We start from the raw sequence: 14,219 nt of genomic DNA, 5'->3' as shown, positions 1-14,219 counted from the left end.
ACATTTTTGTGATAGTTATGATAGGAAGTTACAGGAAGAGACATGTGTGTATACTAAAAGGATAAACAGAACTCTGTATTAGTTAGTTGTCATCCAGAATAATAATGAAAATATAAAATATTGGAAACCCAGTGCACTTTCCTTGATTATAAATCATTCATGATTATGACTTATCAGCCATGAATGAGGTTCAAGATGCATATTCTCTTTCCAAATATGGTACGTAAAGAAAATATTATTTTTCAGATGTAGTCATGTTTATCAGATCACAATTTTTAGTTTAATTTTTAAATATATTACTTTAAATATTAGTTGTTTGGAGCATTGTCCAACACACCAAAAAGGTTGTGATTCCTCATCAGGGTACATACCTAGGTTGTGGGTTCGAACCCCTATTGTAATGTTCATGGGAAGCAACAGATCAGTGTTTCTTTCATCTAGATATTTTGCTCTATCTCTTCTTCTCTATAAAAATCAATAAACGTATCATAAAAATATTGTTCTACCATGAAATTTAATAAATTCATGTTCATGTTACATTGTTGGCTCATAATTAAAGTTATTATCAAACATTCTTTAGAGTTACTTAAACTCCGTTGAGAATCACTATCAATTTTTCATCTGTGATTTCTTCTACACACCATGTCTTTTACTATGTATTGTAGTTAAGAAAATAAACTTTTTCTCTTTTATGATTCTAAAGAAATTTGAATATAGATATTTTTATAACACTGCACAATTTATCAATATTTATTAATTCCCACAAATACTGAGCAAGATTGTGATATTTTTTTTTATCAATTCCATATACCTAACATATATATGTATGTGTGTGTTTACTAAATAACTGAATGTACTTTTAAGTTTTGGTTTCAAGTATCTAATAATTTGCTTGAGTACAAATGCTTAAAGAAAAATAAGGTCAACTTTTGAAAAAAAAAGTTAAGGTATAAGAATTTCAGTATATAACAATATTAAAGTTTCTTATAAAAATGTTTAACTTATGTTTTACAGGAACACTAGGACTCAAATATAGTAACATATTGACATCTATGTGTAATAAACTTGATAAAACTGCATATATATTTTATTTAATGTATATTTGATTAAGAAGTGCATGCTTTATTGTATATATTCAAACAGACAATTTTGGTCATGTAAAAACTGGATTTTTAGGTAATCTATATTAAATTTTTTTCAAAAATTAACATTATCAGTTACAATGAAATATTTCATTATTTACCTTTAAGTGTTGTATAAAACATAGCTAGACAGATAGTAATATTTGTATTTTTAGAATTTAATGTCAACAAAGCTTCTTTGCATGACTAAAACCATCAATAGTATTGAGCCATAGGTATATTTTATTTTTTTCCTATGCATACATACCTATGCTAAAATTTATTTTAATCTATAAACAGGGAACAATAAAAGATTAACAAAAATAACTAATAATAAAATAGAATAATTATGTCCTGGTCTGGACAATGTGTGATGGCATTTCATTATTCCACTCAGAACAGCACACCATTTAAAATGTATGAATTGTTTATCTCTAAAATTTTCCATAGTTTTGAATCTTGGTTGACTCAGGTATCTGAAATGCAGGAAAGAAACTTTGAATAAGGATGAGATACTGTGCCTTTTGTTAAGAACTTGATTTTTATTATTTATGCTCAGGTCTCTGAATCTTAAGCTGTTTTTGCTTCATGAATTTTCATCACATATGATTGCTTCTAGTTATAGTTTCTTTCAGTTTAAGATTTTGAAAAATTTTGTAATTACAATATATTAATATATATATTATTGGCAAAATTAAAGAAATTCTTATTTATTGATAATTTAATGTGTTGTAAAAATATATTTTATATTTTTAAAACCGAAATCATTGACTCTGGAATTATTATTTCTAAAACTATTCAAAATAAACTTTATAATTCTTTTGGAGCACAACTGATCACATTTTCATTTTTTCCTAGGAATTCAAAAAAAGCAGAATTTCATGACTAATTACAAATCTTAACCTAGACCTAGGTCTTTGCATTAATGCTGGTCGAGTGAACTGATGACATATGGACAATACCATATGAGTCTCCTTGTAGAAGCCATTTAAACAGAAATAATAATTATATAAACAAAATACCTGCCCTAGATGCCCAATATTCATGACTTCCAGACTATTCTATCCAGAAATTATATTTACTTGCAACCTACATGGACAGGACATCTAGATAATACTTTTGAAAGATAAGTTCCTTGAAAAGATAACCTATCTATATTTATAGAAAATAAAATATGCATAATATGCATTAAATACATCACATTTCAAATTAATAGAAAACCTTTCCACAAAGTAAAAACTGAAGTATACATGGTTATCCTGATGAGTCCAGGCTGCTGTGGCTCAGTTGGTTGAATGTTGTCCCATGTCCATAGAGGTTGACAGTTTGATTCCCGGTCCCAACAAATGCCTGGGCTGGGGTTTGATTCCTAGTTGGTGGGCGTGCAGGAGGCAGTCAATGTATGTTTCACTGTCCCTTTCCCTCCCACCCTCCCTTCTCTCAAATCAATAAAAATCATTTAAAAATTAAAATTAAGATAATATTTTTCATTGAAGAAATAACTACAGAGAAGGTCATTCCTGTACACAGCAGCCTAACAATGACTATCATGTTTTCCATTCTGAGTGCATATTTATCAGCTTAATTTTGAAAATGCCCACTATATAACATCATACAATTTTCTGTCATATTTACCAGGTGGAGGCTATTTTCCAATTCCCATTTTTGTCTTCTGTGTGATGACAAATATTTTTTTTTTTTAAAAACTTTGAGGTATTATATAAATATGGCATTTATAGTTTAAAATAGACAATTAAAAATCATTCTTCACAATTGATACTGAGAAAAATCATAGCAATCTGAAAACTGCTAAAATCAAATGCAATGATATACATAATTTTACATTCCAAATACATATTTTATTATGCATAGCTCCAAAACAAGCATGTATTGAGTGAAATTTTAATTTGCTTCATGAATAAAAAACTTTTAAATAAGTTTTTATTACTTTATTATTTAATTATATTAGATTAACATAAAAAACTTAGCAAACCTTAGGATGGGATGGAAATGTAGTGGTTGAAAGTTTTTTAGACACAGGGCCTTTATTTTATTCCAATAATTGATTAGCTGTAAGATTGTATTTCTAGCCCTCGCTGGTTTGGCTCAGTGGATAGAGCATCAGCCTGAGGACTGAAGGGTCCCGAGTTCAATTCCGGTCAAGAGCACATGCCCAGGTTGCAGGCTCGATCCCCAGTACGGGGTGCAGAAGGCCGCCAATCAATGATTCTCTCTCATTCATGTTTTAATCTGCTTCTATCCCTTCCTCTCTGAAATCAATAAAAATGTATTTTAAAATTATTGTATTTCTATGTGGAATTCTTATAACTGCAAGGTGGCATATGAAAGAACATAAAAGCATATATATATATATATATATATATATATATATATATATATATATATACACACACACAAATTATCCTATCTAATAAAAGGTTAATATATAAATAGACCAAATGGCAGAATGGCCAGTTGCTATGATGCACACTGACCACCATGGGGCAGATACTCAAAGAAGGAATTGCCCCTGGTGGTCAGTACGCTCCCACAGGGTGAGCACTGCTCAGCCAAAAGCCCAGAAGCCGGGCTCACAGCTGGTGAGCACAGTGGCAGGAGCCTCGCCCACCTCTGAGGCAGCGCTAAAGATGTCTGACTGACCGCAGGGAGCAGGCCTAAGACGTCAGTCGGACAAACACCAAGGGCTCCCAAATTGCAAGAGGGCACAAGCCAGGCTGAGGGGACCCCTCTTCCAAGCGCACGAATTTCATGCACTGAGCCTCTATTATCTGTATATTTACATATATGCACAGAGGTTTATGCATACAGTGGTGCCTCGCATAAAGAACGCCTCGCACAGAGAACGCTGCACACAACGAACTTCATTTCATGATTCATACAACGAACTTCGTTTCACACAACGAAGTTGCCCGAGCTTCCACGACCGCTTTGCCCGAGCTTCCACGACTGCTTCGCCCGAGCTTCCACGATTGCTGCCGATGTATTGCATCCTTCCTCGCAGGCACTGCAGGCAGTCGTTAGTCACTGTGCTTAACTTAAGCACGTATCGCGGCAATCGTTCCTCATTACGAATTAAATCACGCACATATCACGGCAGTCGTCCTTTTAAGTTAAACTCAATATTTTTTTTATATCATGGCTTCTAAAAAAAGCAGGAAGGTGATTTCTGTTGAAATGAAACAGGACAATGCTCAAAGGGAAGCGTCATCTGATAACGAGGAGCAACAATCAAACAATCAACCAATCCCAACTGCTGACATCAAGAACATCCTGGTCAAATGGAAAGCAGTTCAGGAGTTTACCAATGCCCACTATCCGAATTCAGCTGAAGCAAACAGGATCAACGATCTTTACTCCGATACATACTCTTGTCCGTTATTTCCGGCAGATGTTGGAGAAAAGAGAAAAACAAACGACTTTGGACAGGTTTTTCATGAAACCATCGGCCAAAAAGCAGAAAATGGATGAAGATGTGCAAGATTCGGTAGATTCTACTTAGTCTGTCTTAAAATTAAAAAAATGTGTGTTTTTTTTTTAAAAATTATGTTTTTAGATGTATCTAAATAAAAATAATAACAAAAAATTTATCTTTTTTTATGTCATCTTAGCATATTTTATGCTACAGAACGAATTATTTTTTTTAACATGTATTGTTATGGGAAAACGCGTTTCACATAACGAACTTTTCGCATAACAAACTTGCTCCTGGAACGAATTAAGTTCGTTGTGTGAGGCACCACTGTACATCTAATTAGATATGTGTATATATAGTATAAAATATGTATCTATATACAAATACATGAATATATACACAGGTATATATATCTTCATCACACCATGAGCATTTTGGTTTTATACACACATACCGAGGCAGATACAGAAATAGAAATGTATGGGTTTTTATGGGTTTATGTTTATATACATATTTCTTAGCTCTATTCATTAAGATGTACTACAAGGAGTGAAAATACAGTGGCAATGATCACAGCTAACACCCATATCTTGGTTACTAAATAGCATTTTTCCACGGAGAAGAACCAGAGTTCTTTGGATAACTAGTCGATTTCAGTGCTGTAAAGAAGTAAATAAGGTAAGAGACAACTTGGGGAAGTAAAGAAGAAACAACTTGAACAACATATATAGCATAGCCTGAGGATATGACCAAAAGAAACTAATACATATTTATGAGTCCATGGTGATACACAAACAACAGAAGTAAATAAGGTAAGAGACAACTCTTTCTTTCAGAAGAATTCCAATCAATAAATGTAGAATGAATGTGGGAAGTAGAAAGATACTGTTTTCAATGTCACATCAGAAGTAATTGCTTTGGGCAAGATCCACCTTTTAAAAAACAACTGATGGATAGTTTCCAAATACGTTAATGTTATGAAAAATAAGCAAGCAAACAGAGACGGAGGAATTGTCACAGATTGGAAAAACTAAGAATATATGGCTACTTAATAAGGAAATCTGGGAGAAGTGTTTATCAAACTCCCTAGTATATTTTGCAATCTGCTTTATATAATCTCAGAAGAAAAAAATGAAAAGAGTAGAATGTAAGAATTGCATTCAATAGTCTTAAAACTTTCATTTTTTTATTTTTAAACAAATATTTAAATCATATTTTGAGTAACAAAATGGAGATAAAAATGTACTTTTTATTTTTGATCATTGAAACAACTGTTCAGCCACTGTGGAAAACAGTATGGAGTTTCCTAAAAATGAAAAATGGAACTCTCATTTGACCCAGTGATACCACTTTTAGGAATATATTCAATGAACCTGAAAACACCAGTCAGAAAGAATGCATGCACCCTATCTTCATAGCAGCAAAATTTACAGTAGCTAATATTTGGAAACAGCCCAAGTGCCCATAAGCAGAGGAGTAGATACAAAAAGTTGTGGTACATTTACACAATGAAATACTGTGCAGCTGTAAAAAAGAAGGAACTCTTACTATTGCATAGATGAACCTGGAGAGTATTATGCTAAGTGAAATAAGCCGGTCAGAGAAAGATAAGTATAGTATGATCTCACTCATATGTGGAATCTAATGAACAAAATACACTGATGGACAAAATAGATTCAGAAACATAAAACCATGAACAGACTGAGGGAAGGGAAGGATAGTGGGGAAAGGAATTAACTGAGGAACTTATATGCCTATATAAATAGCCCATGTTCACAGGCAATAGGGTAGGGAAGGCTTGGGAGGGATAGGTATGGAGAGGAGGGGTCAATGGGGGAATAAAACAAACAAATAAAAGCAAAGAGGAGCCAAAACTGGTTTGGCTGAGTGGATAGAGCATTGGTCTGCGAACTGAAAGGTCCCAGGTTCAATTCCAGTCAAGGACATGTACCTTGGTTGTGGGCACATCCCCAGTAAGGGATGTGCAAGAGGCAGCTGGTCGATGTTTCTAGCTATCTATCTCTCTCCCTTCCTTTCTGTGAAAAATCAATAAAATATGTGAAAAACAAACAAACAAACAAAAAAAGGGACATCTTTAATACTTTCAACAATAAAAATAAAATTTTAAAAAATATTTCTTAAAATTATGTTAGAAAAAATAACTTCTCTTGAACCAGAAGAAATGATTTACCTAAATCATGAAATATTATTTTTAAAGAAATAAATATATTTAATAGTTGGTGGGTTTTTTTTTTTTTTTGTCTACCCTCACCCTTATCCATACATCCTTTTATAATATAGTCTGCACTCTTACTACAGGAATGGGCATGTGGTCAAGATAGCATCAAAATAACTATCTCATTCTCTTAGTCACAATTCGCTCAAAAAGAATATTTGTCTGAAATAATTAGCTCTGTTCCCTCTCAATTTTGTGGGCTATAAGAAAATGAATTCAAATGGCCTTGTAGATAGAACTGGTGGGCCTCCTAGTATGAGCGTATGTGTTGTCAGACAAACAGAAGCAGAGTCTGCATCCCAGAATGCAAATTGATACTAGGAACCAGGGTACCAGTACCCCCCTACTCTTTTTGTCAGCAGGAGGGATACCCTGGTGGCTGTTGTCAGCCAATACATCACTCCTTTGTGTTCAAGCTAGTTACTCCAATATTAAATTGGATTTCTGTCCTTTGATGCTCTTCCCTCTTATAAAACCTAAATATAAAGCTTCGTTTTAGCACACTAAAAATCTTGCTCATAATAGTCCTAATTTTTTACTGCTTTCACTTTAAAATGTATCCTAGCGGATGGATAAGTTAATTAGGATTTTCATATAGAGTATGAAATTATCTAGAATTTTAGGATCATAAAATGGCAAAGGCATTTATAGAAGTTATCAGAGAACATATTTTGAAACTTGTGATTCTGGTGCAACATCAAGCTTTGAGCACTGATGACATTCCAGATATTTAAAGTTGTTCCAAATCACTGCTGGGTATGCCAGGTTGTTATGCTCTGGTTTAATTTCTAACTATACAGGAGGAGGCCATATTTCCTATCTATGATATGATTTCCAATAACCTATGATGGGCCACATTTTTCAGGCCATGATGCTATTTCAGCATACCTTTAGATGTGCCAAAATGTTATGCTCTGATTTAATTCCCAGAATTAAGAATTATGCCAGATAAGAAGTCATTGTCAGAACAGCCCTCCCCCTCACCACTTGCAAGAGAAAAATCTCATATGACCAGACTAAAGTTTATAGTCTTGTACAATTTATGCACCTTTTTTCTCTCAAAGAAACTCTTTATTATATATTTTTTGTATTCATAATTACACTGTCAACCTTTTAGCAATTCCAAAGCTAACATTTTTAATAATATGAGGGCCTTGTTAATTATAAAAAAAATTTTAAATTCAAAATTTCATTATAGTAGGAACATCCATCAACTCTTTAGGTCTTCATAATAAATTCTCAAAAGACATATGAATATTGGTTGATCTAGAAAAACTCTGATTTCAACTAGTATGATAGATAGTTTCTCCCTTTATATTGAATCCCAGAACAGGATTGTACTTGATAACAAATAATAAAATGACAACATTTATTAGTTAATATTGAGTGAATACTTCATGTTTTATTTACAGAAGGATTATTTTCATGCATTATTCAGAAATATAACTACCTTAAAAATAAAAAGCTAATATTTTTTAAAATTATTGTAATTAAGATCATATAGCTTTTGTAACTGCTATTTTTTTAAAAAATAGACTATTTTGTAGAGTAATTTTAGGTTAAAATTAAAACTGAGAAGGCACATAGATCTCTCATATACCCTTTGCACTGACACATGCTTTGGCTCTCCCATTACTAACATCTCCCAACAGGGTGGTACATTTGTTAAAATTCATTAACTATTATTGTCAGGCTGAGTACATAGTTTACATTAGGGTTCATTCTTGGTGATATATATTCTATGGGTTTGAACAGATATATAATGACAAGCTTCCATCATCATACTATCATATAGAGTAATTTCCCTGACATAAAAACCCCTCTTCACTCCATCTGCTCATCCCTCGATCATCCCTAATCTCTGGCAACCACTGATCTCTTTGCTATTTCCATAGTTTTACCTTGTCCAGAATGTCAAACAGTTGGAATCATACAATATTTAACATTTCCAGATTGGCTTTTTTCATTAGTATTATGCATCTAAATTTCCTCCATGTCTTTTCATGGACTGATAGGTCACTACTAAATGAAATAATACTCCTTAATCATAGCAGTTAAAGGCAAATAAGAAATAATATATCAATTGGAAAACCAATTGGAAAACCAAAATTAAAAATGTTGAAAACATCATAAAAGACTGAATTTTGGTGTGTTTCTTTAAGAATAAATTTATTTTCAGAAACTTAATTTATGCTTTTGATGTATCAATTCCTGTTTTATCACTCTATACAGGAGGTCCTTTGATTTGTTTTGTGTTACTTGTTACATCTTGAAAAGAATATTTAATACATTAACCTTATTATTTTCTTAAACATTTTTTTAAAGATTTGTTTCTATATTTTTTTCTTATTATCACTTTAAACAAAAATTTGAAAATAAAAGTGCATTGTTGTTTTATTTATCTAAAAAGTTTTAATTTAAATTGAATTTTTACAGTAATACAATAATTATAATGGATATTATATTAAGTTAATTACCTTAAAAGCCAAAACCGGATTGGCTCAGTGGTAGAGCATTGATCTGCGGACTGAAAGGTTCCAGGTTCGATTCCGGTCAAGGGCATGTACCTTGGTTGGGGACACATCCCTGGTGGGGGTTGTGCAGGAGGCAGCTGATCGATGACTCTCTCTCATCGATGTTTCTAGCTCTCTATCTCTTTCCCTTCCTCTCTGTACAAAATCAATAAAATATATTTTTGAAAAAAGTTAATTTCCTTAAAAATGAATTCACTCTTGACTTTTATTTAGCTTATTTTTTTAATTCTTTTGTATTTTTGTTCTTAAAATACATATATAATATTGCATATATAATATTTTTGACCTCTTCAAAAGAAAAAAAAATAATTATCTTCAAGAAAAAAAATGTATTTTGTCTTCTGATATTTTATTATTTATTTATTTATTTATTATTGTTTAAAGTATTACATAAGTCTCTTTTTCCAGATTCACTCCTCCCTGGCCACTCCCATCCCCCAGGATAAGCCCCCACCACTCCAGTGTCCATGTCCATTGATTATGTTAATATGCATGATACAAGTCTTTTGATTGATTCTTACCCTCATTCCTTCCCCCCCCCCCTCACACACACATACCCTCCCTTGCCTCCCTCTGAGGTTGGACGGTCTGTTTGGTGTTCCTTTGTCTCTGGATCTATTTTTGTTCATCAGTCTATGTTGTTCATTATATCCCACATATGAGTGAGATCATGTGATATTTATCTTTCTCTGGCTGGCTTATTTCACTTAGCATAATGCTCTCTAGGTCCATCCATGCTGCTGCAAATGGTAAAAATTCATTCTTTTTTAGCAGTAGCATAGTATCCCATTGTGTAGATGCACCAATGTTTTTTAATCTACTCATCTACTGAGGGGCACTTAGGCTGTTTCCAAATCTTAGCTATTGTAGATTGTGCTGCTATGAACATGGGGATGCATATATCCTTTCTGGTTGGTGTTTCTGATTTCTTGGAGTATATTCATAGAAGTGGGATTAAATGTGAGTTCCATTTTTAACTTTTTCAGGAAACTCCATAGTGTTTTGTACAGTGGCTGCACTAGACTGCATTCCCACCAGCAGAGCACAAGAGTTCTTTTGTGCCTTTTCCTCCACATCCTGACAGCACTTGTCCTTTTTGATTTGTTGATGATAGCCATTCTGTTGTTTTGACTTGCATCTGAGAGATGATTAGTGGCTTTGAGCATATTTTTATATGTCTCTAGGCCTTCTGTATGTTCTCTTTTGAAAAGCATCTATCGATATTTGGGTTCTTTGGCCATTTTTTTTTTATTGGATTGGAAGATAAATAATTTTGTTATTTTTGAACCTACTTCATTTAATCTTTTTGTGTGGATCTTAGCCTAATTTCTTGACTCTTCTCCACAAACAGTTTTGATTTTAAAAAAACTTTGATGCTCTTTTTAAATCTGGCTGAACTCTCCCTACAATATTAGCCTCATTATCGTCTTTCCCAGTCTTTCTTTAGTTATCTAAGTAAGCTTGCTATAGGCTACTCCCTTGTCAATAGAACACTTTTTTTTTTTAATTTGTGCCAAATCCACAATAGGTCCTATTTGTGAAAATACTCCCTCACTCCATGCTTGAAAAAAACAAAACAAGATAAAACAAACAAAGAAAAAATTTTAACATTTTGCTTCTGCCTCTGATATTTTTTCCAAATAAAAGCCCTGATTTCACAAGTTTATTGTTTCTCTCATGTTGGAGAATGTTCCATCTTTCTTTCTTTCTTTCTTTCTTTCTTTCTTTCTTTCTTTCTTTCTTTCTTTCTTCCTTCCTTCCTTCCTTCCTTCCTTCCTTCCTTCCTTCCTTCCTTCCTTCCTTCCTTCCTTCCTTTCTTTCTTTCTTTCATTATTTTATTAAGGTATTATATGTGTACATATCTTTCCATTGCCCCCCCCCCATGCCTATACATGCCTCCCTCCCCCCCGCCCTCCCCCCTCCGTTCCCAGAGTTTTTTATCCATTGGTTTTGCTTTATGCATGCATACAAGTCTTTCGGTTGATCTCTTATCTCCCCCATATCTCCCTATCCTCCCCACTGTAATTTGACAGTCTGTTGCTTTACTGTCTCTGTATCTATCTTTTTGTGCATCAGTTTATAATGTTCTTTATTATCCATAAATGAGTGAGATCATGTGGTGTTTCTCTTTCATTGACTGGCTTATTTGTTCTCTGTATTTAAAAAGAGGAAATCTATTGATATCTTGGTTATTTTCACTATCTATTGATTCTTTATCAAAACTTAAAGCTGAATGGCCTGATCTGCATAATTCAGTGGTTGGGTGTCAACCTGTGAACCAGGAGGTCATGCTTAGATTACCAGTTGGGGCAGATGCCTATGTTTCAGGACCAAGATGCAGCCAATCAATGATTCTCTCTCATCATTGATGTTTCTATCTCTCTCTTCCTCTCTGAAATCAATAAAAACATATTTTAAAAAAAATTTAAAGGACAATTATATGCTCTGGCTGGTGTGGATCAATCGGTTGAGCATCGTCCCATACTCCAAGAGGTGGCTGGTTCTATTCCAGGTCAGGGCACATATCCCGAGTGTAGGCTCAATCCCCACTAGGGGGCATATAGAAGGCAGCTGATAGATGCTTCTATATCTCCCTATTCCTTCCGCCCTCTCTAAAAAACATATTAGAAATAAAATAAAAGTCAATTATAAATGCAGTATGCAATCTTGAACAAAAATTATTTTAAATACTTTTCCCTTTAAGGTGCTTTTAAGGTGTTTCCTTAAATTATTTCCCCCTCTCTAGTTTTCACTTGGGTCTGGCTTCTGTTGAAGGTACATGTGGTGGCTGTGAATTGCTGCCAACTCTGTCAGAAAGAGTACTGCTCTTCTACTTCTTTGTCTTTTGGTTATAGTTTCTAAACAAACCAGGAACAGGCTCGCTGTCTCTGTTTCTAATGTCAGTAATCTGTGACAATGCATATATAAGTGGAATGCCCCACATAGGGTAACATTATGTATTGATACCATTACTTAGCCTTATTGATAGGATTCAGTTATTAGCCTTCTTTTCCTCACCCAAATGGTGTAATCTTAATTTTCAGCAATACTCAGAAATGAGGCTACCTTTGATCTAGTATATTGTTTTCTGCTTTATTTAACTTGTGGTGACATTGGTGAATAAAAGTGTATAGTTTTCAGGTGTACAACGCTATAATACTTCATCTGCATGTTATATTATGTGTTCACTACCCCAAGTCCAGTCTTCTATCACTATCCCTCTACCCTTTTTATCACCCCCACCACCCCCCCTCTTTTTCCACCAAGAAATATTTAATCTGGTTTTAACACATTTACATCTTTAACATTTGCCTTGACGCTTCTGACTTCCAGATGACTCTCACCTTTAATTTGCATTCTTGTAATTTTTCCTCTCTTATATGATACTGAATGTCTCAGTGTTTAAGATACCATTTAAATTTTTTCTTTGTTACCTCTATGCCTTTTGAGAGACTGCCAACATTTCATTTTCAAAGAATATACTCCCTCACTCCATACTGAGTGTTAAGATGATTCTATCCCTTGGTCATTGCCAAGAGGCTTGTAAAACATCTGACTTAGGAGAAGCCAATCAGATTATGCTTTTTCTGAAATTTGAAAAACTTGTTTTAGATACTTCAAATAGCTTGATAAAGGCATTGGATTTTTAAGGTGATATAAAGTTGGGTTTTGAGGGTGGTGTTCACATAGAATCGATGCATCATGGTCAGCATAGGGATAGAAGAAGGACTCTGGTATCCAGAATGGAGCAGCACAGAGGGGCCTTGATTTTTGAACATTTTACTTCCTGGTTACAATCCTGGTGGGGCCTTACATTTCTTCCTGCCATGGAGGCCTGAGAGATATTCTTTAACTGTAAAATATGTGTGTTTTGTAGATAAAGTTAACTAATCCTTTTTAAAAACAAATGAGAACAACTTGAAAATTTAGATATATGAAATGAAGTAACCAGGAAAAAATATACTATGATATGGTTAATTTATACTAGAAGCTTTACCAATGGAAAGAGAAAATAAGAAGATATTAGAGTATGTTTTGTAAGAATATTCAGAAATTTCTGATGGATTCATTTTGGGGCCTGAGCACATAAAAGGAAATCAGGAGCATTACTAACTTGTAACTTAAGATACTGAGTGGTTGGTAGTGCCATTCACTGAAATAGATGAGGAGAGACCATATTTTTGCTTAAGATTGATATTTAATATTTATAAATATTCACTATTTCAGGCAGTAAGGTGAATGCATAAATCCAGAGAGGTTAATGCCACAAATATTACTATGAGAGAAATGGACTTGTGAACAAAATGTAGCATTTTAGGAATGATTGAGATGACCTAGAGAAAAAGCTACATGTGAAATAGTGAAGAAGCCCATGACTGAGCCATGCTGTAGAGGAGATTATGGATATTGACAAAGTAGTAGTGTGGTCATTTAGATAAAAGAAAAAATGTTGTGTCATAGTAGTCAAAACACTAAGTGTTATAAGAAAGAAACTGGTTGCCTGAGAGAAATACCTGAAGATATAATGCCTAAAAAAAGAGGACAGTGAAATAATTTATTTGGCAGCAGGAAGATTGTTAGTGACCTCTGTTTTGGCATTTGAGTGGATTTGATAAGATTCCATTCTAGATTTGGATGACTTATGAAGAAAATTCTTGCCTTGAAGGAAATCAAACAAATGGCTAAATAACTGGCATAAGATGAACCACTAAAGGCTTTTTAACTTAGATGCTGAGCATGTCAATAGAGAGAAAGTTCTATTTGATGATGCTAGAGATAATAACTACTTTAAAAAGTCTATGAAAATAATAAGAATCTGATTGTCATAGCATAATTATCAACAGATGGAATATGAAGTTCATGTAAAAGAGAAATATGAAGAACATGAGTAAAGA

Source organism: Pipistrellus kuhlii, unplaced genomic scaffold (genome assembly GCF_014108245.1).
Source record: "Pipistrellus kuhlii isolate mPipKuh1 unplaced genomic scaffold, mPipKuh1.p scaffold_m20_p_3, whole genome shotgun sequence".
Classification (NCBI taxonomy): domain Eukaryota; kingdom Metazoa; phylum Chordata; class Mammalia; order Chiroptera; family Vespertilionidae; genus Pipistrellus; species Pipistrellus kuhlii.
The sequence above is the reverse complement of the archived record's forward strand: the minus strand, read 5'-3'. Positions refer to the sequence as shown.